Source organism: Lagopus muta, chromosome 1, assembly GCF_023343835.1.
Source record: "Lagopus muta isolate bLagMut1 chromosome 1, bLagMut1 primary, whole genome shotgun sequence".
In the NCBI taxonomy this organism is placed as follows: domain Eukaryota; kingdom Metazoa; phylum Chordata; class Aves; order Galliformes; family Phasianidae; genus Lagopus; species Lagopus muta.
Window position 1 is genome coordinate 104441530 of NC_064433.1, and position 6389 is coordinate 104447918.

Sequence of the window (6389 nt, forward strand, 5' to 3'; positions counted from 1 at the left end):
GTCACATTCAGGTGGGCATGGGCAGCTCATTCAGGAAGGAGACCAGGGAACAGCAGGCTGTTTTACTCAAAGCCAATCCTTTTCCTTCTCCTGAGGTCACCCTGGATCCCATTTCATATGGGTCTGCTTCTTCTAACCCTCGACCAGAAGAAAGAAGAGTCTTCAAATACCTGCATCAGCCAGACTGTGTCAGGCCCTTGGATGGATTCAGGCAGCTGCATCTGAATATGATGCAAGTTTTTTGCTACTAGCCTAATGTAATGAACGGGGTTGCATTCTTATATTTCTTTCCTTTGGTTTTTATTTTGTTCTATTTCCTCCTTCCAGGGCCCTATATCTGCAAGAAGTAGAAGGGGGATTCTTTCTCTCATGTCAAGAAAATACCAGCAGGAAGCAGCTCACACCCAGCACTCTGTTCATTCTGCAGCATTTTTCTTGGTGTCTTGAAGCTTCCTGTGCCGTTGCTGAGAGAGACAGAGCCACCTCTGTTAAGTACAAAACTACCACTGAAAGTTAAAATAATTACCTACAGAGAGAATGTGTGTTTCTTTCATATAATTAGACAATATGCCCAGGTGTTTAGCACCAAGGCATCTACTCCTTAATTGGAAAAAGTCAAGGACAGAAACTAATTAGCAGCATTAATCAAAAGCAGAGGTCTAATGATAATTAACAACACATCCCCGCTACAAATCCAGTACCTCTAATACAGGGTGTTCCAAACTGCAAAATGAAATGACCGGAGCTTTACGTGTCTCCCATTCCAATTGTAGGTTTGGCAAAACTACACATTATTTCCCCAAACTAAAGAATACCAGTCAGAGCTGCAGATTATGTTATTATAATATTAACAGTGATTTTTCTGGGCTCTGCTGTGCCATTAAGTGATTACTTATAAGAAGGAAAATGTTGAGGGAAGGGAAACTGCAAAGCAGTGAGGCTGAAAGCCTGAAACCACAGGTCTCTGAAGAACAAGACACCACAGAAGCAGAAACAACAGCCCACACCTCTGAATATCATTTCCCATGTTCACCCCAGCACACAGAGTAGCGGACTGCAGTCCCTCAGAGCTGTGCAGCTTCTGCCTCCATCCACTTTCTCTTTTCTCATCTACTCAGATGGCACGAGGCAAGAGTGAGCATTTTATTGATTCAAAAACTGGGGGAAGAGAGAAAATCTCCACATCACACAAACGGGTGGGCCAGGCATTTGCAAATAAAGTGTCCAAATTCTGACAGAATGTGTGTGCTGAAAAACCCACAGCTGGACAATGAAAAATTTAATCATATTTTTCCAATGTTTTAAGACTCTTTACTCACATGCACGTGTGTAATTATTTAATAATCTCCTTTATTTCACTCAACTAATTTGTGTAATAAAGGCCAAGGATGGATGTCAGTGCCTACATGGCTACAGGAACTTCTAAGTTTAATTGCCCCTATTTAGCAACTGTACGGTGCTTTGTGTGCATTGCGGGCTGAATGCAGCACCTACCACAAAAGTCCCAGGGACCTAAACCCCAAGCTCACCAGAGGCTAAAGTTTATCAAAGGGAAAACAGAAATAAAACCCCAAGATATGGTCTGAACTGTTCTTCAAATCAAGGTTGTAGTGATTCTTCATTCTTCCGCAGCAAGGACAGCTGCTACACATCTTCCTTCTCCCTGAGGATTAAACCAATGGAGATGGTTACTGACGCCAAACAAATCATAGAATCTCACAGAAGTTAACTACTCTGTCAGCCTGCTGCAGCCCCAACACAATCTTTGTATTATTTTGATATTTCCATGTTATATTCGTGTTATTTAGCCAAGAGACAAAGCAAAACAGGAAAAAGACAAACATTCACTTTGTGTGGTGTGTGAACCAAGAATAATTGCCATCGACGTTGATTAACCTCTAGGGACACTGCTGAATTTAAACTTGCAGACGGGGAAATCCCAGCTGATACATGCTATGCTTTGAGTAACACTCATTACATGTTTCTACGTTTGTATTTATCTGAGAAAACTGTGAAAGTAATGTTCCCATGCTGGGAATAATGTGCTATCATATGCTCCTGGACTGTGCAGTGTCTGAAGCTCACCACCCCTACCAGGTCCTAATGAAAGCTGTTCCAAAAAAAAAAAATAATCATACTATTTCTCAGAGATCAGCAGCCTCCAAAAGCATTTGGTATTTTCTAGTTCAGTGCTATTTATTCAGATAAAGATACTTCAAATTGTTAATGAACATCCATCACCAGAGACTGAGTTTTGCACTGCCCTACTGAAGACCCTACTGGGTTAATTGGCTTCACAGAGGTGACATGATTTCACTTAGAACTTGGCTGAACCAGCTCTACCTACATTGCCTTAGTTATTACTTAGTTATTACACTGCAGGCAGTGAAGGCTACAGGCCAGGTACGAATCTTGCTGCCAGTGCAATGCCAAAGCATATCCTGACTCAGCTGTGTGATGTACCACGGCATCAAATCCAATTTGCCACATGTATTTTATAAGCAAACTGTACCAGAATTTCTTCCAAGGCTTACTGCATGGCTGGAAATGGATGTTTCACTGGAGTTCTGTATTAAGGTTCCCACGGCTGTTTTCATTATATTCAGTGTTGTTGGGTGATGATACAGAACTGTCTCTAGGTGCTGGAAGAGCCCATTGTAGAAATCACTCTAAACAAAAGAAAACATTCTGTAAATGGCCTATTTTTGTATTATTTTATTTATAACTACTGAGTGCCTCAGTTCTCCTTCCCACTGCTTCCCTTCTCTGCTGGCTTCTACCACAATTCCACTTCACAGGGTTTCCTCTCATCTCATTTAACACAGCAGAAGCCTGTAGCCAAAGCATGGGGTCATGTGAAAGTACTGCCCAGCATTGCTTTCTTATCTGTCTTATAAAGTTACACAGAAATTTAACCACACTTTTGTTAACACAGCCAATGTGGGAGCTTCCAATACTGATTAGCCAGCCAGAAATGAAAGTTCTCTGTTTTCAAACACAAGCCAACACATTCAACTCCCTAGAAAAGCTGAGCAAGTGCTTCCAATCTTTAGTTCTTCCTTTTCTTTCAGACAAAGCATACAGGACAGACTCTGAGGTGAAAGGTATTGACTGGAGAGCAGGGAATCACTGTTCCTCTTCAACGTACCCCTTTCAAAGGAGGGACATCATGTTCCCACTTCTGATTCTCCATGTAATAATACATGGTGAGATCTAACTAAATTTTGCGGATAACAGATGCAAAGATTCAATCTGTTACCTGCGTATCCTTTCAAGACAACAATTAAGGTTTTTTCAGGTAGTGGTTTCAAAAGAAAAGTTTAAGGTTCTCTGGAATAAACAATGTTGAGAGGTAGTGTATGTCATCTCTGCTACAGAAGCATCTAGAAATCCCAGCTAGCAATCAGAAATCAGCGGCAGTCCCCTTTTATATCCATATGTGTGATGAAAGCTACCTTTTCCAAAAGAGAGCTCATTACCTGAGTGACTCACCGTGCACAACAGGCAGGATACAGTGTGAGGCACATAAAGCTAAGAAAGCAGAACCTGTACGGTGAAGCACTGGAACTGGTTGCCCAGACAGTCAGTGGATGCCCTATCCCTGGAAACATTCAAGGTCAGGCTGGACAAGGCTGCATGGAAAAACCTGACGTAGCTGTAGGTGTCCCTGTTCATGGCAGAGGGGTTGGACCAGGTGATCTTTAAGTGTCCCTTCCAAATTAAACAATTCTATGATTCTGTGATTCTAGAGATAACAAGAACCTATGCAACACAGGTGTAGAAGCATAGGCAAAAGAAAGTCAAATGGATAACCCACCATCTGCAAACATGAAACTGTCTTTCCCTGGGTAGATGAAAAGACACTGGATCTAAAAAAGGGAAAGGGAAAGAGAAAGGGAAAGGGGGAGGAAAAGGAGAACAAGAAGGAAAAGGAAAAAGGAGGAAATCTCTCTCATTTTAAGTGTGTTTGTCCATCATATGTTAGAAGGTTTGATGATACATTTGAGTTCTGCTAAGAGAAGTCTCAACCTTCCAAACTGCTCATGAAACACATCTCTAGAATCTTATTAAGTCTGAGAACCCAAGTAGGTCTATATCCAACTTTAGTGGAAGCACCTCCTGAAGTACTTCTGAAGTACTCCGTTATCTTTTCCAACACTTTTTCCTAGAGAAATAGCATCACCTTCAGGCCAAAAAAGGCTGCATTCCAACTTGTTTAGTCAGGAAAGATTTAAAAATTGCTTCTCAAGCCTTGCTAGGTTTTTGTGGTTTTTTGATCCTATACATGAGTATACAAACATTTTTACTAGACTGTATATAACATTTTTTTAAGGAGATCTATTTCCTAATTTTGGATTCACCAAGGTTTCAGAACAGTCTGAGCAATTGGGCTCAGAACAAAATAAAAATAGAAAAAATGGAAATATAGCAATATAGCAATATAAATAGACATAGCAGATGTAAATAACCGGGGAAAGCTGCTCTTTATCCAGCATTCATCCATGCTGTACTGAGGCCAGACAGAAGACTTATGGATGATCAGGCAATATCACTGGAGACAGTGAGGAAGGCTAGTGAGAAACATGAAGAATTATCTTTAAAAGATCTTTATGGATCATAGTTTGAACTATATTGATATTTATAGTCTAAAGAATTACAAACCATATTCATAGTTAAAAGGAGAGAAAAGGAGTGATCAGGAAAATAAAGGGGAGAAGGGAATAAGTAGAGGGAAAAAAAGTGCAGGTGAATTTCAGAGTCTCAGCTCAAAGTGCTCAGAGACCAAGAGATCTACCCAGTAAATTCATGTCATGTGCAGGAAATAGCAGCAGATTCAGGAAGCTTCTGCAAAGATGACAGGAAATTAGAAAGACGGTTCACTACACATAGTGCTGATAAAGCAGTTAACAAAATATTAGAAAATCATAGAATCATAGAATGGCCCAGGAAGGGATCTTAAGGATCATCAATTTCCAGCCCGTCTGCCACAGGCAGGGCCACCAACCTCCAGATCTGATTTTGACCAGGCTGTCCAGGGCCCCATCCAACCTGTTCTTGAGCACCTCCAGGGATGGAGCATCCACAGCCTCTCTGGGCAGCCTGTGTCAGAACTTCACCACTCTCTCTGTGAAGGACTTCTTCCTGGCATCCAATCTGAACCTTCCCTCCTTGACCTTAAAACCATTCCCCCTTGTCCTATCACTGTCAATCCTCATAAAAAGTTGATTCCCTTCGTTTTTATAATCCCCTTTTAAATACTGGAAGGCTGCAATGAGGTCTCCTTGCAGTCTTCTCCAGGATCAAAAAGCCCAGCTCCCTCAGCCTATCTTCATAGGAGAGGTGCTTCAGTCCTTTGATCATCTTTGTGACCCTTCTCTGGACCCTCTCCAACATCTTTCCCCGGGGGCCTCAGACCTGGACACAGTACTCCAGATGGGACCTCACAAGAGCAGAATAGAAGGGGACAATCACCTCCCTGTCCCTGTTGGCCTCCCTTCCTGATGGAACCTAGGATACCATTGGCCTTCTGAGCTGCAAGCACACACTGCTAGCTCATGTTCAGTTTTTCATCCACCAGGACCCCCAGGTCCTTCTCAGTAGAGCTATTCTCAAGCTCTTCTCCCTCTCTGTATATGTATCTGGGATTACTCTGACCCAAGTGCAACACCTTGCACTTTGCTATGTTGAACCTCATTAGGTACACATGGCCCCCCCTTTTGAGTTTGTCAAGGTCCATTTGTATGACATCCCTTCTTGTCACATGTAAAACAGCCTTTAAAAAAATCAGTGCTTAGCAGAAGTGAGACAAGAAGAAAATAAAAATTGCAAGTTATAGGACCTATAGTTTTGCAGAGGTAGGATCTGAGTGAAGTACTCAGAAGGATTGCTAAGATTCATACTGCCCTTTAGTTTTCTTTCCTGAGGCTGCTTCCAGGTAACCTCTCAGAAGTCAGTTTGGAACTGGAATTTTTCAACTCTGAATACTTGGACAATTCCGAGAGCCCTTCAAAAATGGAAATCCAAAACAAGTAATATTGCCATATGTAACACCTGTCCCATGAGATAAATTAATGCCGCTATGGGCAGGGCTGCCCCAGGGCCCCATCCAACCTGGCCATGAGCGTCTCCAGGGATGAGGCACCACTGCTTCTCTGGGCAGCTATGCCAGCGCCTAGCCACCCTCTGAGGAAAGAATTGCCTCTTAAGTACAAAGATCTTCTCACGAATAACCCTCACAACGCTCGATAAGAGTTATATTTAATATATTCGGCTGTCAGAACGCACTCGCCCAGAGGACACCTCAACCATCTGCATACCCGCTAAAGGATGGGCGCAGCAGCACACAGCCCTGCGCTGAGGGCAAAGAGGCCACAAAGGAGGAAGGGCAC